Here is a 25974-nt window from a genome sequence, read left to right as displayed (position 1 = left end):
CATGCTATAGGAAGGCTCTCAGGTTTGCAAGGGGAAAGAGTTGGATATCACATTTCATGCTATCAGAAGGATCTCAGGTTTGGTATAGCAGCATTGAGATATCATATCTTATGCTATCAGAAGAGTCTCAGGATTGGAATGGGAAGGAGTTGGATATCACATCTCATGCTAAAGGGAGGGTCTCAGGTTTGGAAGATAAGGATTTGGATATCACATCTCATGTTATAGGAAGGATCTCAGGTTTGGTATTAGAAGTATTGAGATATCACATCTCATGCTATCGGAAGGATCTCAGGTTTGGTATAGAAGCATTGAGATATCATATCTTATGCTATCAGAAGGGTCTCAGGATTGGAATGGGAAGGAGTTGGATATCACATCTCATGCTAAAGGGAGGGTCTCAGGTTTGGAAGGGGAAGGATTTGGATATCACATCTCATGTTATAGGATGGATCTCAGGTTTGGTATTAGAAGTATTGAGATATCACATCTCATGTTATCGGAAGGATCTCAGGTTTGGTATTAGAAGTATTGAGATATCACATCTCATGCTGTGGGAAGGGTCTCAGGATTGGAATGGGAAGGAGTTGGATATCACATCTCATGCTAAAGGAAGGGAATCAGGGTTGGAATGGGAAGGAGTTGGATATCCCATCTCATGTTATAGGAAGAGTCTCAGGTTTGGTATTAGAAGCATTGAGATATCACATCTCATGCTATAGGAAGTGTCTCAGGATTGGAATGGGAAGGACTTGGGTATCCCATCTCATGTTATAGGGAGGGTCTCAAGTTTGATATTAGAAGCATTGAGATATCACATCTCATGCTATAGGAAGGGTCTCAGGTTTGGTATAAGCAGTGAGATATCACATCTCATGCTATAGGAAGTGTCTCAGGATTGGAATGGGAAGGAGTTGGATATCACATCTCATGTTATAGGAAGGATCTCAGGTTTGGTATAAGCATTGAGATATCACATCTCTGCTATAGGAAGTGTCTCAGGATTGGAATGGGAAGGACTTGGATATCACATCTCTTGCTATAGGGAGGGTCTCAAGTTTGGAACGGGAAGGAGTTGGATATCACATCTCATGTTATAGGAAGGGTCTCAGGTTTGGTATAAACATTGAGATATCACATCTCTGCTATAGGAAGTGTCTCAGGATTGGAATGGGAAAGACTTGGATATCACATCTCATGCTATAGGTAGGGTCTCAAGTTTGTTATTAGAAGCATTGAGATATCACATCTCATGCTATAGGAAGGGTCTGAGGATTGGAATGGGAAGGAGTTGGATATCACATCTCATGCTATGGGAAGGGTCTCAGGTTTGGTATAAGCAGTGAGATATCACATCTCATGGTATAGGAAGTGTCTCAGGATTGGAATGGGAAGGAGTTGGATATCACATCTCATGTTATAGGAAGGATCTCAGGTTTGGTATAAGCATTGAGATATCACATCTCTGCTATCGGAAGGGTCTCAGGATTGGAATGGGAAGGAGTTGGATATTCCCATCTCATGTTATAGGAAGGGTCTCAGGTTTGGTATTAGAAGCATTGAGATATCACATCTCATGATATCGGAAGGGTCTCAGGATTGGAATGGGAAGGAGTTGGATATCACATCTCATGATAAAGGAAGGGTCTAAGGTTTGGAAGGGGAAGGATTTGGATATCACATCTCATGCTATAGGGAGGGTCTCAAGTTTGATATTAGAAGCTTTGAGATATCACATCTCATGATATCGGAAGGGTCTCAGGATTGGAATGGGAAGGAGTTGGATATCACATCTCATGATAAAGGAAGGGTCTAAGGTTTGGAAGGGGAAGGATTTGGATATCACATCTCATGTTATATTACGGGTCTCAGGTTTGGTATTAGAAGCATTGAGATATCAAGTCTCATAGTATAGGAAGGGTCTCAGAATTGGAATGGGAAGGAGTTGGATATCACCTCTCAAGCTATAGGAAGGGTCTCAGGATTGGAATGGGAAGGACTTGGCTATCACATCTCATGCTATCGGAAGGCTCTCAGGTTTGGAAGGGGAAAGAGTTGGATATCACATTTCATGTTAGAGGTAGGATCTCAGGTTTGGTATTAGAGGCATTGAGATATCACCTCATGCTATCAGAAGGGTCTCAGGAATGGAATGGGAAGGAGTTGGATATCACATCTCATGCTAAAGGGAGGGTCTCAGGTTTGGAAGGGGAAGGATTTGGATATCACATCTCATGTTATAGGAAGGATCTCAGGTTTGGTATTAGAAGCATTGAGATATCACATCTCATGCTATCGGAAGGATCTCAGGTTTGGTATTAGAAGCATTGAGATATCACATCTCATGCTATCAGAAGGGTCTCAGGTTGGAATGGGAAGGAGTTGGATATCACATCTCATGTTATAGGAAGGGTCTCAGGATTGGAATGGGAAGGACTTGGATATCACATCTCATGCTATAGGAAGGCTCTCAGGTTTGCAAGGGGAAAGAGTTGGATATCACATTTCATGCTATCAGAAGGATCTCAGGTTTGGTATAGAAGCATTGAGATATCATATCTTATGCTATCAGAAGAGTCTCAGGATTGGAATGGGAAGGAGTTGGATATCACATCTCATGCTAAAGGGAGGGTCTCAGGTTTGGAAGATAAGGATTTGGATATCACATCTCATGTTATAGCAAGGATCTCAGGTTTGGTATTAGAAGTATTGAGACATCACATCTCATGCTATAGGAAGGGTCTCAGGATTGGAATAGGAAGGAGTTGGATATCACATCTCATGCTATAGGAAGGGTCTCAGGATTGGAATGGGAAGGAGTTGTATATGACATCTCATGCCGTAGGGAGGGTCTCAGGTTTGGTATAAACATTGAGATATCACATCTCTGCTATCGAAAGGGAATCAGGATTGGAATGGGAAGGAGTTGGATATCCCATCTCATGTTATAGGAAGAGTCTCAGGTTTGGTATTAGAAGCATTGAGATATCACATCTCATGCTATAGGAAGTGTCTCAGGATTGGAATGGGAAGGACTTGGGTATCACATCTCATGCTATAGGGAGGGTCTCAAGTTTGATATTAGAAGCATTGAGATATCACATCTCATGCTATAGGAAGGGTCTCAGGTTTGGTATAAGCAGTGAGATATCACATCTCATGCTATAGGAAGTGTCTCAGGATTGGAATGGGAAGGAGTTGGATATCACATCTCATGTTATAGGAAGGATCTCAGGTTTGGTATAAGCATTGAGATATCACATCTCTGCTATCGGAAGGGTCTCAGGATTGGAATGGGAAGGAGTTGGATATTCCCATCTCATGTTATAGGAAGGGTCTCAGGTTTGGTATTAGAAGCATTGAGATATCACATCTCATGCTATAGGAAGGGTCTCAGGATTGGAATGGGAAGGACTTGGATATCACATCTCTTGCTATAGGGAGGGTCTCAAGTTTGATATTAGAAGCATTGAGGTATCACATTTCATGATATCGGAAGGGTCTCAAGATTGGAATGGGAAGGAGTTGGATATCACATCTCATGATAAAGGAAGGGTCTAAGGTTTGGAAGGGGAAGGATTTGGATATCACATCTCATGTTATAGGACGGGTCTCAGGTTTGGTATTAGAAGCATTGAGATATCAAGTCTCATGGTATAGGAAGGGTCTCAGAATTGGAATGGGAAGGAGTTGGATATCACATCTCAAGCTATAGGAAGGGTCTCAGGATTAGAATGGGAAGGAGTTTGATATCACATCTCATGCCATAGTATGGGTCTCAGGTTTGGTAGGAGCATTGGGATATCACATCTCATGTTATCGGAAGGGTATCGGGATTGGATTTGGAAGGAGTTGGTTATCCCATCTCATGCTATAGGAAGGGTCTCAGGTTGGAATGGGAAGGAGTTGGATATCACATCGCATGTTATAGGAAGGGTCTCAGGATTGGAATGGGAAGGACTTGGATATCACATCTCATGCTATAGGAAGGCTCTCAGGTTTGCAAGGGGAAAGAGTTGGATATCACATTTCATGCTATCAGAAGGATCTCAGGTTTGGTATAGAAGCATTGAGATATCATATCGTATGCTATCAGAAGAGTCTCAGGATTGGAATGGGAAGGAGTTGGATATCACATCTCATGCTAAAGGGAGGGTCTCAGGTTTGGAAGATAAGGATTTGGATATCACATCTCATGTTATAGGAAGGATCTAAGGTTTGGTATTAGAAGTATTGAGATATCACATCTCATGCTATCGGAAGGATCTCAGGTTTGGTATAGAAGCATTGAGATATCATATCTTATGCTATCAGAAGGGTCTCAGGATTGGAATGGGAAGGAGTTGGATATCACATCTCATGCTAAAGGGAGGGTCTCAGGTTTGGAAGGGGAAGGATTTGGATATCACATCTCATGTTATAGGATGGATCTCAGGTTTGGTATTAGAAGTATTGAGATATCACATCTCATGTTATCGGAAGGATCTCAGGTTTGGTATTAGAAGTATTGATATATCACATCTCATGCTATAGGAAGGGTCTCAGGATTGGAATGGGAAGGAGTTGGATATCACATCTCATGCTATAGGGAGGGTCTCAGTTTTGATATTAGAAGCATTGAGATATCACATCTCATGCTATCGGAAGTGTCTCAGGATTGGAATGGGAAGGAGCTGGATATCACATCTCATGCTAAAGGAAGGGTCTCAGGTTTGGAACGGGAAGGAGTTGGATATCACATCTCATGTTATAGGAAGGGTCTCAGGTTTGGTATAAACATTGAGATATCACATCTCTGCTATAGGAAGTGTCTCAGGATTGGAATGGGAAAGACTTGGATATCACATCTCATGCTATAGGTAGGGTCTCAAGTTTGTTATTAGAAGCATTGAGATATCACATCTCATGCTATAGGAAGGGTCTGAGGATTGGAATGGGAAGGAGTTGGATATCACATCTCATGCTATGGGAAGGGTCTCAGGTTTGGTATAAGCAGTGAGATATCACATCTCATGCTATAGGAAGTGTCTCAGGATTGGAATGGGAAGGAGTTGGATATCACATCTCATGTTATAGGAAGGATCTCAGGTTTGGTATAAGCATTGAGATATCACATCTCTGCTATCGGAAGGGTCTCAGGATTGGAATGGGAAGGAGTTGGATATTCCCATCTCATGTTATAGGAAGGGTCTCAGGTTTGGTATTAGAAGCATTGAGATATCACATCTCATGCTATAGGAAGGGTCTCAGGATTGGAATGGGAAGGACTTGGATATCACATCTCATGCTATAGGGAGGGTCTCAAGTTTGATATTAGAAGCTTTGAGATATCACATCTCATGATATCGGAAGGGTCTCAGGATTGGAATGGGAAGGAGTTGGATATCACATCTCATGATAAAGGAAGGGTCTAAGGTTTGGAAGGGGAAGGATTTGGATATCACATCTCATGCTATAGGGAGGGTCTCAAGTTTGATATTAGAAGCTTTGAGATATCACATCTCATGATATCGGAAGGGTCTCAGGATTGGAATGGGAAGGAATTGGATATCACATCTCATGATAAAGGAAGGGTCTAAAGTTTGGAAGGGGAAGGATTTGGATATCACATCTCATGTTATATTACGGGTCTCAGGTTTGGTATTAGAAGCATTGAGATATCAAGTCTCATAGTATAGGAAGGGTCTCAGAATTGGAATGGGAAGGAGTTGGATATCACATCTCAAGCTATAGGAAGGGTCTCAGGATTGGAATGGGAAGGACTTGGCTATCACATCTCATGCTATAGGAAGGCTCTCAGGTTTGGAAGGGGAAAGAGTTGGATATCACATTTCATGTTAGAGGTGGGATCTCAGGTTTGGTATTAGAGGCATTGAGATATCACATCTCATGCTATCAGAAGGGTCTCAGGAATGGAATGGGAAGGAGTTGGATATCACATCTCATGCTAAAGGGAGGGTCTCAGGTTTGAAAGGGGAAGGATTTGGATATCACATCTCATGTTATAGGAAGGATCTCAGGTTTGGTATTAGAAGCATTGAGATATCACATCTCATGCTATCGGAAGGATCTCAGGTTTGGTATTAGAAGCATTGAGATATCACATCTCATGCTATCAGAAGAGTCTCAGGATTGGAATAGGAAGGAGTTGGATATCACATCTCATGCTAAAGGGAGGGTCTCAGGTTTGGAAGGGGAAGGATTTGGATATCACATCTCATGTTATCGGAAGGATCTCACGTTTGGTATTAGAAGTATTGAGATATCATATCTCATGCTATAGGAAGGGTCTCAGGATTGGAATGGGAAGGAGTTGGATATCACATCTCATGCTATAGGGAGGGTCTCAGGATTGGAATGGGAAGGACTTAGATATCACATATCATGCTATAGGGAGGGTCTCAGTTTTGATATTAGAAGCATTGAGATATCACATCTCATGCTATCGGAAGTGTCTCAGGATTGGAATGGGAAGGAGCTGGATATCACATCTCATGCTAAAGGAAGGGTCTCAGGTTTGGAACGGGAAGGATTTGGATATCACATCTCATGTTATAGTAAGGGTCTCAGGTTTGGTATAAGCATTGAGATATCACATCTCTGCTATCGGAAGTGTCTCGGGATTGGAATGGGAAGGAGTTGGATATCCCATCTCATGTTATAGGACTGGTCTCAGGTTTGTTATTAGAATCATTGAGATATCATATTGCATGCTGTAGGAAGGGTCTAAGGGTTGGAATGTGAAGGACTTGGATATCACATCTCATGCTATAGATAGGCTCTTAGGTTTGGAAAGGGAAGGAGTTGGATATCACATTTCATGTTAGAGGAAGGATCTCAGGTTTGGTATTAGAAGCATTGAGATATCACATATCATGCTATAGGAAGGGTCTCAGGATTGGAATGGGAAGCAGTTGGATATCACATCTCATGCTATAGGAAGGGTCTCAGGTTTGGTATAAGCATTGAGATATCACATCTCATGCTATAGGACGGGTCTCAGGATTGGAATGGAAGGAGTTGGATATCACATCTCATGTTATAGGAAGGATCTCAGGTTTGGTGTTAGAAGCATTGAGACATCACATCTCATGCTATAGGAAGGGTCTCAGGGTTGGAATGGGAAGGAGTTGGATATCACATCTCATCCAATAGGAAGGGTCTCAGGTTTGGAATGGGAAGGAATTGGATATCGCATCTCATGTTATAGTAAGGATCTCAGGTTTGGTATTAGAAGCATTGTGATATCACATCTCATGCTATAGGAAGGGTCTCAGGATTGGAATGGGAAGGAGTTGGATATCACATCTCATGCTAAAGGGAGGGTCTCAGGTTTGGAATGGGAAGGATTTGGATATCACATCTCATGTTATAGGATGGATCTCAGGTTTGGTATTAGAAGTATTGAGATATCACATCTCATGTTATCGGAAGGATCTCAGGTTTGGTATTAGAAGTATTGAGATATCACATCTCATGCTATAGGAAGGGTCTCAGGATTGGAATGGGAAGGAGTTGGATATCACATCTCATGCTAAAGGAAGGGTCTCAGGTTTGATAGAAGCATTGAGATATCACATCTCATGCTATAGGAAGGGTCTCAGGATTGGAATGGGAAGGACGTAGATATCACATATCATGCTATAGGGAGGGTCTCAGTTTTGATATTAGAAGCATTGAGATATCACATCTCATGCTATCGGAAGTGTCTCAGGATTGGAATGGGAAGGAGCTGGATATCACATCTCATGCTAAAGGAAGGGTCTCAGGTTTGGAACGGGAAGGAGTTGGATATCACATCTCATGTTATAGGAAGGGTCTCAGGTTTGGTATAAACATTGAGATATCACATCTCTGCTATAGGAAGTGTCTCAGGATTGGAATGGGAAAGACTTGGATATCACATCTCATGCTATAGGTAGGGTCTCAAGTTTGTTATTAGAAGCATTGAGATATCACATCTCATGCTATCGGAAGGGTCTGAGGATTGGAATGGAAAGGAGTTGGATATCACATCTCATGCTATGGGAAGGGTCTCAGGTTTGGTATAAGCAGTGAGATATCACATCTCATGCTATAGGAAGTGTCTCAGGATTGGAATGGGAAGGAGTTGGATATCACATCTCATGTTATAGGAAGGATCTCAGGTTTGGTATAAGCATTGAGATATCACATCTCTGCTATCGGAAGGGTCTCAGGATTGGAATGGGAAGGAGTTGGATATTCCCATCTCATGTTATAGGAAGGGTCTCAGGTTTGGTATTAGAAGCATTGAGATATCACATCTCATGCTATAGGAAGGGTCTCAGGAGTGGAATGGGAAGGACTTGGATATCACATCTCATGCTATAGGGAGGGTCTCAAGTTTGATATTAGAAGCTTTGAGATATCACATCTCATGATATCGGAAGGGTCTCAGGATTGTAATGGGAAGGAGTTGGATATCACATCTCATGATAAAGGAAGGGTCTAAGGTTTGGAAGGGGAAGGATTTGGATATCACATCTCATGTTATATTACGGGTCTCAGGTTTGGTATTAGAAGCATTGAGATATCAAGTCTCATAGTATAGGAAGGGTCTCAGAATTGGAATGGGAAGGAGTTGGATATCACATCTCAAGCTATAGGAAGGGTCTCAGGATTGGAATGGGAAGGACTTGGCTATCACATCTCATGCTATAGGAAGGCTCTCAGGTTTGGAAGGGGAAAGAGTTGGATATCACATTTCATGTTAGAGGTAGGATCTCAGGTTTGGTATTAGAGGCATTGAGATATCACATCTCATGCTATCAGAAGGGTCTCAGGAATGGAATGGGAAGGAGTTGGATATCACATCTCATGCTAAAGGGAGGGTCTCAGGTTTGGAAGGGGAAGGATTTGGATATCACATCTCATGTTATAGGAAGGATCTCAAATTTGGTATTAGAAGCATTGAGATATCTCATCTCATGCTATCGGAATGATCTCAGGTTTGGTATTAGAAGCATTGAGATATCACATCTCATGCTATCAGAAGAGCCTCAGGATTGGAATAGGAAGGAGTTGGATATCACATCTCATGCTAAAGGGAGGGTCTCAGGTTTGGAAGGGGAAGGATTTGGATATCACATCTCATGTTATCGGAAGGATCTCACGTTTGGTATTAGAAGTATTGAGATATCATATCTCATGCTATAGGAAGGGTCTCAGGATTGGAATGGGAAGGAGTTGGATATCACATCTCATGCCATAGGGAGGGTCTCAGGATTGGAATGGGAAGGACTTAGATATCACGTATCATGCTATAGGGAGGGTCTCAGTTTTGATATTAGAAGCATTGAGATATCACATCTCATGCTATCGGAAGTGTCTCAGGATTGGAATGGGAAGGAGCTGGATATCACATCTCATGCTAAAGGAAGGGTCTCAGGTTTGGAACGGGAAGGATTTGGATATCACATCTCATGTTATAGGAAGTGTCTCAGGTTTGGTATAAGCATTGAGATATCACATCTCTGCTATCGGAAGTGTCTCAGGATTGGAATGGGAAGGAGTTGGATATCCCATCTCATGTTATAGGACGGGTCTCAGGTTTGTTATTAGAATCATTGAGATATCATATTGCATGCTGTAGGAAGGGTCTAAGGGTTGGAATGTGAAGGACTTGGATATCACATCTCATGCTATAGATAGGCTCTTAGGTTTGGAAAGGGAAGGAGTTGGATATCACATTTCATGTTAGAGGAAGGATCTCAGGTTTGGTATTAGAAGCATTGAGATATCACATCTCATGCTATAGGAAGGGTCTCAGGATTGGAATGGGAAGCAGTTGGATATCACATCTCATGCTATAGGAAGGGTCTCAGGTTTGGTATAAGCATTGAGATATCACATCTCATGCTATAGGACGGGTCTCAGGATTGGAATGGAAGGAGTTGGATATCACATCTCATGTTATAGGAAGGATCTCAGATTTGGTATTAGAAGCATTGAGACATCACATCTCATGCTATAGGAAGGGTCTCAGGGTTGGAATGGGAAGGAGTTGGATATCACATCTCATCCAATAGGAAGGGTCTCAGGTTTGGAATGGGAAGGAATTGGATATCACATCTCATGTTATAGGAAGGATCTCAGGTTTGGTATTAGAAGCATTGAGATATCACATCTCATGCTATAGGAAGTGTCTCAGGATTGGAATGGGAAGGAGTTGGATATCACATCTCATGTTATAGGAAGGATCTCAGGTTTGGTATAAGCATTGAGATATCACATCTCTGCTATCGGAAGGGTCTCAGGATTGGAATGGGAAGGAGTTGGATATTCCCATCTCATGTTATAGGAAGGGTCTCAGGTTTGGTATTAGAAGCATTGAGATATCACATCTCATGATATCGGAAGGGTCTCAGGATTGGAATGGGAAGGAGTTGGATATCACATCTCATGATAAAGGAAGGGTCTAAGGTTTGGAAGGGGAAGGATTTGGATATCACATCTCATGCTATAGGGAGGGTCTCAAGTTTGATATTAGAAGCTTTGAGATATCACATCTCATGATATCGGAAGGGTCTCAGGATTGGAATGGGAAGGAGTTGGATATCACATCTCATGATAAAGGAAGGGTCTAAGGTTTGGAAGGGGAAGGATTTGGATATCACATCTCATGTTATATTACGGGTCTCAGGTTTGGTATTAGAAGCATTGAGATATCAAGTCTCATAGTATAGGAAGGGTCTCAGAATTGGAATGGGAAGGAGTTGGATATCACCTCTCAAGCTATAGGAAGGGTCTCAGGATTGGAATGGGAAGGACTTGGCTATCACATCTTATGCTATCGGAAGGCTCTCAGGTTTGGAAGGGGAAAGAGTTGGATATCACATTTCATGTTAGAGGTAGGATCTCAGGTTTGGTATTAGAGGCATTGAGATATCACCTCATGCTATCAGAAGGGTCTCAGGAATGGAATGGGAAGGAGTTGGATATCACATCTCATGCTAAAGGGAGGGTCTCAGGTTTGGAAGGGGAAGGATTTGGATATCACATCTCATGTTATAGGAAGGATCTCAGGTTTGGTATTAGAAGCATTGAGATATCACATCTCATGCTATCGGAAGGATCTCAGGTTTGGTATTAGAAGCATTGAGATATCACATCTCATGCTATCAGAAGGGTCTCAGGTTGGAATGGGAAGGAGTTGGATATCACATCTCATGTTATAGGAAGGGTCTCAGGATTGGAATGGGAAGGACTTGGATATCACATCTCATGCTATAGGAAGGCTCTCAGGTTTGCAAGGGGAAAGAGTTGGATATCACATTTCATGCTATCAGAAGGATCTCAGGTTTGGTATAGAAGCATTGAGATATCATATCTTATGCTATCAGAAGAGTCTCAGGATTGGAATGGGAAGGAGTTGGATATCACATCTCATGCTAAAGGGAGGGTCTCAGGTTTGGAAGATAAGGATTTGGATATCACATCTCATGTTATAGGAAGGATCTCAGGTTTGGTATTAGAAGTATTGAGACATCACATCTCATGCTATAGGAAGGGTCTCAGGATTGGAATAGGAAGGAGTTGGATATCACATCTCATGCTATAGGAAGGGTCTCAGGATTGGAATGGGAAGGACTTGGGTATCACATCTCATGCTATAGGGAGGGTCTCAAGTTTGATATTAGAAGCATTGAGATATCACATCTCATGCTATAGGAAGGGTCACAGGTTTGGTATAAGCAGTGAGATATCACATCTCATGCTATAGGAAGTGTCTCAGGATTGGAATGGGAAGGAGTTGGATATCACATCTCATGTTATAGGAAGGATCTCAGGTTTGGTATAAGCATTGAGATATCACATCTCTGCTATCGGAAGGGTCTCAGGATTGGAATGGGAAGGAGTTGGATATTCCCATCTCATGTTATAGGAAGGGTCTCAGGTTTGGTATTAGAAGCATTGAGATATCACATCTCATGCTATAGGAAGGGTCTCAGGATTGGAATGGGAAGGACTTGGATATCACATCTCTTGCTATAGGGAGGGTCTCAAGTTTGATATTAGAAGCATTGAGGTATCACATTTCATGATATCGGAAGGGTCTCAAGATTGGAATGGGAAGGAGTTGGATATCACATCTCATGATAAAGGAAGGGTCTAAGGTTTGGAAGGGGAAGGATTTGGATATCACATCTCATGTTATAGGACGGGTCTCAGGTTTGGTATTAGAAGCATTGAGATATCAAGTCTCATGGTATAGGAAGGGTCTCAGAATTGGAATGGGAAGGAGTTGGATATCACATCTCAAGCTATAGGAAGGGTCTCAGGATTAGAATGGGAAGGAGTTTGATATCACATGTCATGCCATAGTATGGGTCTCAGGTTTGGTAGGAGCATTGGGATATCACATCTCATGTTATCGGAAGGGTATCGGGATTGGATTTGGAAGGAGTTGGTTATCCCATCTCATGCTATAGGAAGGGTCTCAGGTTGGAATGGGAAGGAGTTGGATATCACATCGCATGTTATAGGAAGGGTCTCAGGATTGGAATGGGAAGGACTTGGATATCACATCTCATGCTATAGGAAGGCTCTCAGGTTTGCAAGGGGAAAGAGTTGGATATCACATTTCATGCTATCAGAAGGATCTCAGGTTTGGTATAGAAGCATTGAGATATCATATCTTATGCTATCAGAAGAGTCTCAGGATTGGAATGGGAAGGAGTTGGATATCACATCTCATGCTAAAGGGAGGGTCTCAGGTTTGGAAGATAAGGATTTGGATATCACATCTCATGTTATAGGAAGGATCTCAGGTTTGGTATTAGAAGTATTGAGATATCACATCTCATGCTATCGGAAGGATCTCAGGTTTGGTATAGAAGCATTGAGATATCATATCTTATGCTATCAGAAGGGTCTCAGGATTGGAATGGGAAGGAGTTGGATATCACATCTCATGCTAAAGGGAGGGTCTCAGGTTTGGAAGGGGAAGGATTTGGATATCACATCTCATGTTATAGGATGGATCTCAGGTTTGGTATTAGAAGTATTGAGATATCACATCTCATGTTATCGGAAGGATCTCAGGTTTGGTATTAGAAGTATTGAGATATCACATCTCATGCTATAGGAAGGGTCTCAGGATTGGAATGGGAAGGAGTTGGATATCACATCTCATGCTAAAGGAAGGGTCTCAGGTTTGGTAGAAACATTGAGATATCACATCTCATGCTATAGGAAGGGTCTCAGGATTGGAATGGGAAGGACGTAGATATCACATATCATGCTATAGGGAGGGTCTCAGTTTTGATATTAGAAGCATTGAGATATCACATCTCATGCTATCGGAAGTGTCTCAGGATTGGAATGGGAAGGAGCTGGATATCACATCTCATGCTAAAGGAAGGGTCTCAGGTTTGGAACGGGAAGGAGTTGGATATCACATCTCATGTTATAGGAAGGGTCTCAGGTTTGGTATAAACATTGAGATATCACATCTCTGCTATAGGAAGTGTCTCAGGATTGGAATGGGAAAGACTTGGATATCACATCTCATGCTATAGGTAGGGTCTCAAGTTTGTTATTAGAAGCATTGAGATATCACATCTCATGCTATAGGAAGGGTCTGAGGATTGGAATGGGAAGGAGTTGGATATCACATCTCATGCTATGGGAAGGGTCTCAGGTTTGGTATAAGCAGTGAGATATCACATCTCATGCTATAGGAAGTGTCTCAGGATTGGAATGGGAAGGAGTTGGATATCACATCTCATGTTATAGGAAGGATCTCAGGTTTGGTATAAGCATTGAGATATCACATCTCTGCTATCGGAAGGGTCTCAGGATTGGAATGGGAAGGACTTGGATATCACATCTCATGCTATAGGGAGGGTCTCAAGTTTGATATTAGAAGCTTTGAGATATCACATCTCATGATATCGGAAGGGTCTCAGGATTGGAATGGGAAGGAGTTGGATATCACATCTCATGATAAAGGAAGGGTCTAAGGTTTGGAAGGGGAAGGATTTGGATATCACATCTCATGCTATAGGGAGGGTCTCAAGTTTGATATTAGAAGCTTTGAGATATCACATCTCATGATATCGGAAGGGTCTCAGGATTGGAATGGGAAGGAATTGGATATCACATCTCATGATAAAGGAAGGGTCTAAGGTTTGGAAGGGGAAGGATTTGGATATCACATCTCATGTTATATTACGGGTCTCAGGTTTGGTATTAGAAGCATTGAGATATCAAGTCTCATAGTATAGGAAGGGTCTCAGAATTGGAATGGGAAGGAGTTGGATATCACATCTCAAGCTATAGGAAGGGTCTCAGGATTGGAATGGGAAGGACTTGGCTATCACATCTCATGCTATAGGAAGGCTCTCAGGTTTGGAAGGGGAAAGAGTTGGATATCACATTTCATGTTAGAGGTGGGATCTCAGGTTTGGTATTAGAGGCATTGAGATATCACATCTCATGCTATCAGAAGGGTCTCAGGAATGGAATGGGAAGGAGTTGGATATCACATCTCATGCTAAAGGGAGGGTCTCAGGTTTGAAAGGGGAAGGATTTGGATATCACATCTCATGTTATAGGAAGGATCTCAGGTTTGGTATTAGAAGCATTGAGATATCACATCTCATGCTATCGGAAGGATCTCAGGTTTGGTATTAGAAGCATTGAGATATCACATCTCATGCTATCAGAAGAGTCTCAGGATTGGAATAGGAAGGAGTTGGATATCACATCTCATGCTAAACGGAGGGTCTCAGGTTTGGAAGGGGAAGGATTTGGATATCACATCTCATGTTATCGGAAGGATCTCACGTTTGGTATTAGAAGTATTGAGATATCATATCTCATGCTATAGGAAGGGTCTCAGGATTGGAATGGGAAGGAGCTGGATATCACATCTCATGCTAAAGGAAGGGTCTCAGGTTTGGAACGGGAAGGATTTGGATATCACATCTCATGTTATAGTAAGGGTCTCAGGTTTGGTATAAGCATTGAGATATCACATCTCTGCTATCGGAAGTGTCTCAGGATTGGAATGGGAAGGAGTTGGATATCCCATCTCATGTTATAGGACTGGTCTCAGGTTTGTTATTAGAATCATTGAGATATCATATTGCATACTGTAGGAAGGGTCTAAGGGTTGGAATGTGAAGGACTTGGATATCACATCTCATGCTATAGATAGGCTCTTAGGTTTGGAAAGGGAAGGAGTTGGATATCACATTTCATGTTAGAGGAAGGATCTCAGGTTTGGTATTAGAAGCATTGAGATATCACATATCATGCTATAGGAAGGGTCTCAGGATTGGAATGGGAAGCAGTTGGATATCACATCTCATGCTATAGGAAGGGTCTCAGGTTTGGTATAAGCATTGAGATATCACATCTCATGCTATAGGACGGGTCTCAGGATTGGAATGGAAGGAGTTGGATATCACATCTCATGTTATAGGAAGGATCTCAGGTTTGGTGTTAGAAGCATTGAGACATCACATCTCATGCTATAGGAAGGGTCTCAGGGTTGGAATGGGAAGGAGTTGGATATCACATCTCATCCAATAGGAAGGGTCTCAGGTTTGGAATGGGAAGGAATTGGATATCGCATCTCATGTTATAGTAAGGATCTCAGGTTTGGTATTAGAAGCATTGTGATATCACATCTCATGCTATAGGAAGGGTCTCAGGATTGGAATGGGAAGGAGTTGGATATCACATCTCATGCTAAAGGGAGGGTCTCAGGTTTGGAAGGGGAAGGATTTGGATATCACATCTCATGTTATAGGATGGATCTCAGGTTTGGTATTAGAAGTATTGAGATATCACATCTCATGTTATCGGAAGGATCTCAGGTTTGGTATTAGAAGTATTGAGATATCACATCTCATGCTATAGGAAGGGTCTCAGGATTGGAATGGGAAGGAGTTGGATATCACATCTCATGCTAAAGGAAGGGTCTCAGGTTTGATAGAAGCATTGAGATATCACATCTCATGCTATAGGAAGGGTCTCAGGATTGGAATGGGAAGGACGTAGATATCACATATCATGCTATAGGGAGGGTCTCAGTTTTGATATTAGAAGCATTGAGATATCACATCTCATGCTATCGGAAGTGTCTCAGGATTGGAATGGGAAGGAGCTGGATATCACATCTCATGCTAAAGGAAGGGTCTCAGGTTTGGAACGGGAAGGAGTTGGATATCACATCTCATGTTATAGGAAGGGTCTCAGGTTTGGTATAAACATTGAGATATCACATCTCTGCTATAGGAAGTGTCTCAGGATTGGAATGGGAAAGACTTGGATATCACATCTCATGCTATAGGTAGGGTCTCAAGTTTGTTATTAGAAGCATTGAGATATCACATCTCATGCTATAGGAAGGGTCTGAGGATTGGAATGGGAAGGAGTTGGATATCACATCTCATGCTATGGGAAGGGTCTCAGGTTTGGTATAAGCAGTGAGATATCACATCTCATGCTATAGGAAGTGTCTCAGGATTGGAATGGGAAGGAGTTGGATATCACATCTCATGTTATAGGAAGGATCTCAGGTTTGGTATAAGCATTGAGATATCACATCTCTGCTATCGGAAGGGTCTCAGGATTGGAATGGGAAGGAGTTGGATATTCCCATCTCATGTTATAGGAAGGGTCTCAGGTTTGGTATTAGAAGCATTGAGATATCACATCTCATGCTATAGGAAGGGTCTCAGGAGTGGAATGGGAAGGACTTGGATATCACATCTCATGCTATAGGGAGGGTCTCAAGTTTGATATTAGAAGCTTTGAGATATCACATCTCATGATATCGGAAGGGTCTCAGGATTGTAATGGGAAGGAGTTGGATATCACATCTCATGATAAAGGAAGGGTCTAAGGTTTGGAAGGGGAAGGATTTGGATATCACATCTCATGTTATATTACGGGTCTCAGGTTTGGTATTAGAAGCATTGAGATATCAAGTCTCATAGTATAGGAAGGGTCTCAGAATTGGAATGGGAAGGAGTTGGATATCACATCTCAAGCTATAGGAAGGGTCTCAGGATTGGAATGGGAAGGACTTGGCTATCACATCTCATGCTATAGGAAGGCTCTCAGGTTTGGAAGGGGAAAGAGTTGGATATCACATTTCATGTTAGAGGTAGGATCTCAGGTTTGGTATTAGAGGCATTGAGATATCACATCTCATGCTATCAGAAGGGTCTCAGGAATGGAATGGGAAGGAGTTGGATATCACATCTCATGCTAAAGGGAGGGTCTCAGGTTTGGAAGGGGAAGGATTTGGATATCACATCTCATGTTATAGGAAGGATCTCAGGTTTGGTATTAGAAGCATTGAGATATCACATCTCATGCTATCGGAAGGATCTCAGGTTTGGTATTAGAAGCATTGAGATATCACATCTCATGCTATCAGAAGAGCCTCAGGATTGGAATAGGAAGGAGTTGGATATCACATCTCATGCTAAAGGGAGGGTCTCAGGTTTGGAAGGGGAAGGATTTGGATATCACATCTCATGTTATCGGAAGGATCTCACGTTTGGTATTAGAAGTATTGAGATATCATATCTCATGCTATAGGAAGGGTCTCAGGATTGGAATGGGAAGGAGTTGGATATCACATCTCATGCTATAGGGAGGGTCTCAGGATTGGAATGGGAAGGACTTAGATATCACATATCATGCTATAGGGGGGGTCTCAGTTTTGATATTAGAAGCATTGAGATATCACATCTCATGCTATCGGAAGTGTCTCAGGATTGGAATGGGAAGGAGCTGGATATCACATCTCATGCTAAAGGAAGGGTCTCAGGTTTGGAACGGGAAGGATTTGGATATCACATCTCATGTTATAGGAAGTGTCTCAGGTTTGGTATAAGCATTGAGATATCACATCTCTGCTATCGGAAGTGTCTCAGGATTGGAATGGGAAGGAGTTGGATATCCCATCTCATGTTATAGGACGGGTCTCAGGTTTGTTATTAGAATCATTGAGATATCATATTGCATGCTGTAGGAAGGGTCTAAGGGTTGGAATGTGAAGGACTTGGATATCACATCTCATGCTATAGATAGGCTCTTAGGTTTGGAAAGGGAAGGAGTTGGATATCACATTTCATGTTAGAGGAAGGATCTCAGGTTTGGTATTAGAAGCATTGAGATATCACATCTCATGCTATAGGAAGGGTCTCAGGATTGGAATGGGAAGCAGTTGGATATCACATCTCATGCTATAGGAAGGGTCTCAGGTTTGGTATAAGCATTGAGATATCACATCTCATGCTATAGGACGGGTCTCAGGATTGGAATGGAAGGAGTTGGATATCACATCTCATGTTATAGGAAGGATCTCAGATTTGGTATTAGAAGCATTGAGACATCACATCTCATGCTATAGGAAGGGTCTCAGGGTTGGAATGGGAAGGAGTTGGATATCACATCTCATCCAATAGGAAGGGTCTCAGGTTTGGAATGGGAAGGAATTGGATATCACATCTCATGTTATAGGAAGGATCTCAGGTTTGGTATTAGAAGCATTGAGATATCACATCTCATGCTATAGGAAGGGTCTCAGGATTGGAATGTGAAGGATTTGGATATCACATCTCATGCTAAAGGAAGGGTCTCAGGTTTGGTAGAAGCATTGAGATATCACGTCTCTGCTATCGGAATGGTCTCAGGATTGGATTGGGAAGGAGTTGGATATCCCTTCTCATGCTATAGGAAGGGTCTCAGGATTTGAATGGCAAGGAGTTGGATATCACATCTCATGCCATAGGAAGGGTCTCAGGTTTGGTATAAGCATTGAGATATCACATCTCTGCTATCGGAAGGGTCTCAGGATTGGATTGGGAAGGAGTTGGATATCCCTTCTCATGCTATAGGAAGTGTCTCAGGTTGGAATGGGAAGGAGTTGGATATCACATCTCATGTTATAGGAAGGGTCTCAGGTTTGGAATGGGAAGGATTTGGATATCACATCTCTTGCTATAGGAAGGGTCTCAGGATTGGAATGGGTAGGAGTTGGATATTACTTTCTTGCTATAGGAAGGGTCTCATGTTTGGAATGGGAAGGAGTTGGATATCACATATGCTATAGTTAGTGTCTCAGGTTTGGAACGGGAAGGAGTTGGATATCACATCTCATGTTATAGGAAGGGTCTCAGGTTTGGTATAAGCATTGAGATATCACATCTCTGCTATCGGAAGCGGCTCAGGATTGGAATGGGAAGGAGTTGGATATCCCATCTCATGTTATAGGAAGAGTCTCTGGTTTGGTATTAGAATCATTGAGATATCACATCGCATGCTGTAGGAAGGGTCTAAGGATTGGAATGGGATGGACTTGGATATCACATCTCATGCTATAGGTAGGCTCTCAGGTTTGGTATAAGCATTGAGATATCACATCTCATGCTATAGGAAGGGTCTCAGGATTGGAATGGGAAGGACTTGGATGTCACATCTCATGCTATAGGGAGGGTCTCAAGTTTGATATTAGAAGCATTGAGATAACAAATCTCATGATATCGGAAGGGTCTCAGGATTGGAATGGGAAGGAGTTGGATATCACATCTCATGATAAAGGAAGGGTCTAAGGTTTGGAAGGGGAAGGATTTGGATATCACATCTCATGTTATAGGACGGGTCTCAGGTTTGGTATTAGAAGCATTGAGATATCAAGTCTCATGGTATAAGAAGGGTCTCAGAATTGGAATGGGAAGGAGTTGGATATCACACCTCAAGCTATAGGAAGGGTCTCAGGATTGGAATGGGAAGGAGTTTGATATCACATCTCATGCCATAGTATGGGTCTCAGGTTTGGTAGAAGCATTGGGATATCACATCTCATGCTATCGGAAGGGTATCAGTATTGGATTTGGAAGAAGTTGGATATCCCATCTCATGCTATAGGAAGGGTCTCAAGTTGGAATGGGAAGGAGTTGGATATCACATTTCATGTTATAGGAAGGGTCTCAGGATTGGAATGGGAAGGACTTGGATATCATATCTCATGCTATAGGACGGGTCTCAGGTTTGTTATTAGAATCATTGAGATATCATATTGCATGCTGTAGGAAGGGTCTAAGGATTGGAATGGGAAGGACCTGGATATCACATCTCATGCTATAGATAGGCTCTTAGGTTTGGAAAGGGAAGGAGTTGGATATCACATTTCATGTTAGAGGAAGGATCTCAGGTTTGGTATTAGAAGCATTGAGATATCACATCTCATGCTATAGGAAGGGTCTCAGGATTGGAATGGGAAGTAGTTGGATATCACATCTCATGCTATAGGAAGGGTCTCAGGTTTGGTATAAGCATTGAGATATCACATCTCATGCTATAGGACGGGTCTCAGGATTGGAATGGAAGGAGTTGGATATCACATCTCATGTTATAGGAAGGATCTCAGGTTTGGTATTAGAAGCATTGAGATATCACATCTCATGCTATAGGAAGGGTCTCAGGATTGGAATGGGAAGTAGTTGGATATCACATCTCATGCTATAGGAAGGGTCTCAGGTTTGGTATAATTATTGAGATATCACATCTCATGCTATAGGACGGGTCTCAGGGTTGGAATGGGAAGGAGTTGGATATCACAACTCATCCAATAGGAAGGGTCTCAGGTTTGGAATGGGAAGGAATTGGATATCACATCTCATGTTATAGGAAGGATCTCAGGTTTGGTATTAGAAGCATTGAGATATCACATCTCATGCTATCGGAAGGGTCTCAGGATTGGAATGTGAAGGATTTGGATATCACATCTCATGCTAAAGGAAGGGTCTCAGGTTTGGTAGAAGCATTGAGATATCACGTCTCTGCTATCGGAAGGTTCTCAGGATTGGATTGGGAAGGAGTTGGATATCCCTTCTCATGCTATAGGAAGGGTCTCAGGATTTGAATGGCAAGGAGTTGGATATCACATCTCATGCCATAGGAAGGGTCTCAGGTTTGGTATAAGCATTGAGATATCACATCTCTGCTATCGGAAGGGTCTCAGGATTGGAATGGGAAGGAGTTGGTGTTAAGACGGATTTCTGAACTCTGTCCTGGTGGCGCAGAAGTTCAGAAGGCCAACCTAATTACTTGGAACAGGGTAACCTCTGGACGAGCCAGACCAATCAAGGTAGCGATCGCGGCGGTCAAGACTAGGTCTCAAGAGGGGTGAGGGTGACTGAAAGCCCGCAATGAGCACACAAAGCAAGAGCGCTTACAAACTACTCCAAACAGTTGTTATATCAAAAATATATACACATTTATTTTAAGGCCTTTAAAATAATGACCGTAGCGAAAAAATCACAATATCACAGTATTAAACCAACACATACCATATCAACACAATATATATACAAATACAACAGTCTTAAGCATTAGAGGCACGAAATGTGTAGTCCACCTGCCAGGGAAGGAAAACAGGCAGTGCGATAACGCTTTAGACTCAGTTCGCCTTCAGAGGCACCTAACTAGATGGAAGTCCGAGCCCTGCGAAGAGTGGAGCCTTGTGCTCAAAGTACCTGCCACGCCGGTGCCAACGGGCAAAAGGAGAAGCTCTTCGGAGGAAGTCAGGCAGTTCGGGTTAGTGCACAGCAGAAGGAGAACAGGTTCCGCAACTCAAGCGCAGCCTCCACAGCGAGCAGAAGCAGAGCGCGAGTACGGCAAAAGGGTGCTGTTTTTACACAGCAGGGAAAAGCAATGGGATACTGCAGGAGGGCGACCAGATCCTAGCTATACTACTCACCGGTCCCCGAAGCAAGCAGACCCAGGCTTCTCCACGTTAGTTTCAGCAGCTGGCAGGTTCAGAAGAGCAGGGAACGCCTCGTAGTCGTGTAGAGCAAAAAGACGTCCCAATCGACGAAACCGGCACAGTTTGTTGCCGCAGCAGGACAACGGAGCGGCCGTGTGTATTCGAGCCAAATGTACACTCCTCCCTTCAGACTTGGGAACGCCAAGTGTACGAAGCGTGGGAGAGTGACAAGGACTCGAAATACAACACAACCTGGCGGCGGTTACAGAGCAGGACTCCCTTGTAAGCTGGTCAGTCAACTGGATGGCCCAGAGACACTTCCGAAGGCTTACTTGGCAGGAGATGATGAAGTCGCCGGGAATAGCTGTTCCTGCTATTCCAAAGGTCGAAGCACCAGTACAGGCCTTCTGGTTCGATCAAAGGAGGAAAGGGTTTCACAGGACGACAGCAGTGCAAAGGAGGATTCCTTCAGCGGGTCACCAGCGATTCCTCGGTCCAGCCTCGTGGTTGCAGGATACTTGGCTCCTGTATTCCTTCGTTCGTGAGAACTCAGGAGATCGACATGGTAGTGGTGTTTCCAGCCCCCTCTTATCCACGGTTCCCTTCGCGCCAAAACGGAGGGGAGCCAATGGGAGATCCGCTCATCAACACACATACCATACGTGGACCAATCACGGACCACGGTGGTCCCAGGCATTCACACCACCCTAGACTCTCTGGCACCCAGGATGTGTATTGGGACCAGACATCCCAGCCCACACCCTGGAGGCACACAAACGACATGTAGAAGCCCGCGAAAGCAACCACGTTTCGCGGGAAAGTACATGCCCAAATAAGGAAGGCCCCGGGTCGCTCGACCTGGGGAAGGTGAAGGGAGCAAGACGGTCAGTGGACAAGACAAAGGAGCCTCGTGGTCTGGCCATTTTGGGAGCCAGGCCACCATTTTGGGTTCAGTGCGAAAAACGTGCTCAGAACGCCAAAAGGAGCTCAAAATAAACAAAACGATCGCTGCCACCATTCCAGTCCCTGAATGACTTGCACCGATCAAATACCATCCTAAAAGAGTATCTAGGGCCTGTAGAAGGCTAGAGACCCAAGAGAGCTGTAACTTAGCTTACAGTGCCCTCTTGTGTCATGTTGCACTAAAGCCGCAACATGATAAAAGAAACTATGGGAAACAGCGTTCCCCGGTACTGGCTGTCTTAAGGGCATGTCAGTTTCCCCGTAAGAAAGGAGCGAAAGCCCAGAGGAGTGCGGCAGAAGGCTGCACTTCTCTGGCAAAGTCAAGAACAAGGTGAAAACAACAGCAAAAAGTTTAGGGGTTGCCACATGGAAGGAAAATTACCTACAATTACGAAATCTTTCCTAACACTCACCCCTCCCAGACTATGGACAGGGGGAACTAATCCACCCCTGGATGAGTCTCTTGTTCAGGTCGGTTAAACATTCTGGACAACCCATCAGCATTGCTATGTTGGACACCTGGCCTATGCTCAATAGTGAAGTCGAAGCCTTGTAGACTTATGGACCACCTAAGCAACTTTGGATTCTCCCCCTTCATGTTCATTAGCCACTTTAACGGCTTATGGTCAGTTTGCACAGTGAAGTGGGTCCCATAGAGGTAGGGCCTCAGCTTCCTTAGGGCCCACACAACAGAGAAACATTCTTTCTCTACCGTGGACCATCTGAGCTCTCTGTCCTTAAGCTGGCGACTAATAAAACCGATAGGGTGTTCCTTACCCTTCTCATCTACTTGTGATAGTACAGCTCCTATCCCAGTGTCAGAGGCGTCCGTCTGCACGATAAAAGGTCTTTGATAATCAGGGGCCCTAAGGACAGGGGCCTGGCACAAGGAGTCTTTTAAGCCATTGAAGGCCTTCTCACACTCGTCGGTCCAAGTTACCTTCTTGGGTTTCTTCGGAGTTGTGAGGGCAGTCAGAGGAGCAGCTATGGTGCCATAGTCTGCCACAAAATTGCGGTAATACCCCGTGAGTCCTAAAAAGGCTCTCACTTGGGTTTGCGTAGTGGGGGTAGGCCAGTCTTGTACTGCTTGTACCTGACTGAGTAGAGGCTGTCTCCTCCCTCCACCTACTTCATGTCCAAGGTAAACCACTGAGCCTTGTCCATTTTGGTGAGGGGCCACTCGGACCCCCTCAAAAGAGCTATCTGAAGGACTGCTTGGGAACAGGTCGGGGAGAGGTTCAGACTCCTCTCCCGCAACGTCTGAAGCCAGTAGCAGTGCTGCGATTTCGACGCTTGGGCCGAAAGCCTTCAGCCTATTCGCGTGAAACACTTTTGGAGCCTGTCCAGGCCTTCCAAGGTCCACTGAATAGTTAACCTCACCCAGGGGCTCCACCACTGGGTAAGGGCCTGACCATTTGTCCTGTAAAGCTCGAGGCCTTATGGGATTCATGATCAGGACTTGCTGACCAAGTGTAAAGTTGATGAGGGAAGCTTTCTGGTCGTACCAATGTTTCACCAGCGCTTGCCCTGCCTTCAATTTATCACTAGCCAAGCCCATCAGAAGTACCATCCCTTTTCTGAGCCCTAGCACATAATCAACTACGTTGGTAGTAACAGGGGGAGTGGGCATCTCCCATCCCTCTTTGACGATGGCTAAGGGTCCCCGTACGGGATGACCGAACAGAAGTTCGAAGGGGCTGAAGCCAACACCCTCCTGTGGTACCTCTCGGTAGGCAAACAGTAAGCATGAAACAAGAAGATCCCATTTTCTTCTCTGAGGCTCCTCCAGAGCCCCAATCATGCTCTTTAACGTCCTGTTGAAACGCCCCCCCAGACCATTGGTCTGGGGGTGGTATGCAGAAGAGAACCTGTAGGTGACCCCACATTCTTTCCACATAGCCTGCCTATACTTCGACATAAAGTTGCTGCCATCATCCGGCACAACTTCTTTAGGGAAGCCAACCCTAGTAAATATGCCGAGTAAAGCTTCTGCAACTGACTTGGCAGTTACAGTTTTCCATGGGATGGCCTCAGGATACCTGGTTGCATGGTCGACCAGCACCAGGATAAACCTATTGCCCGAGGATGTTTGCGGGTCAAGGGGACCAACCATGTCGATCCCTACCCTTTCAAATGGTACCCCCACAACTGGGAGCGGTACCAACGGAGCTTGGATTGTCGCGCCAACCTTACCAGACAACTGGCAGGAGGCACAACTCCTGCAGTGACTTTCTACTTGCACCCCCATCTTGGGCCAGTAGAAGTGCATGGATAACCTTTGCTTGGTCCTCTTCATACCAAGGTGACCAGCAAGGGGAACTTCATGCGCCAACTGCAGGAGGAAGGGCCTAACAGCAAGGGGAACCACCAACCTCCTATGGTCTCCTTCTGTAGACTCTGTGGGCTCACTATACAGGAGTCCACCTTCCCAATAAATCCTATGCTTCCCAGGAGGTTCACCCTCAAGCTGGGAGCAGGCCTGTCTCCTTAGGCCTTCCAGAGATGGGCACTCACGTTGGCCTTTACTGAATTCGTCCCTATCAGGACCTCCTTCAACTAACAAGTCTTTTAGTTCAGGATGATCGTTGGGGTCGAATACTTCAGGCATCGCCACCTCCTCGTCAGGCCCGGGCGATTGACCAACTTCCTCCACCGCAGTGGTAGGCGAGCTCGGGGGAATATTCTCTTTCCCTCGTTTTGACTTGTAGACTCCTTTCGCCTTGGGTTTCCCCTTCGGCTGGGGCGGCGTATTGGACTTGGCCAATGCTGCCCGTGCTTGAGACCGTGTGTAGGGTCTTTCGGCAGTGTCTCCTACGAGCCCTAAAGCTCTGAGATCATTACCTAACAAGACCTTTCCCGGGACGTTTCTCTGAATGCTCACTGGAATCCTGACTGCTGTACTATTTAAAGTAAGATTTACAGGTATTACTGGAAACATACGGAGGGGGCCGTCAGCCAACTTAGTGGGCATCAGAGTAGCTCTGGCAACTTCCTCTGAGTCTACCAAGGTAGAATCCACTACAGTGCGACTGCACCCACTATCCCTAAGAGCTGGAGTATCCACTCCAGTGATCAGCACACTGTCTTTAAAGTAGTGCTTGGTATTATCCGGAATCCTAGCATAAGCCTCTGCGACTTTCGGCTCCCAGGAACCTAGGGACACTAAAACTACCTCAGCCTCTATTCCGCTGGGAAACGAGTCTGAGGAGAAGGATGCTCCTGTAATCTCTTCTTCCTCGTAGGAGGAGAAGGCC

This window comes from Ambystoma mexicanum, chromosome 13 (assembly GCF_040938575.1).
Source record: "Ambystoma mexicanum isolate Mex_15411 chromosome 13, UKY_AmexF1_1, whole genome shotgun sequence".
Classification (NCBI taxonomy): domain Eukaryota; kingdom Metazoa; phylum Chordata; class Amphibia; order Caudata; family Ambystomatidae; genus Ambystoma; species Ambystoma mexicanum.
The sequence above is the reverse complement of the archived record's forward strand: the minus strand, read 5'-3'. Positions refer to the sequence as shown.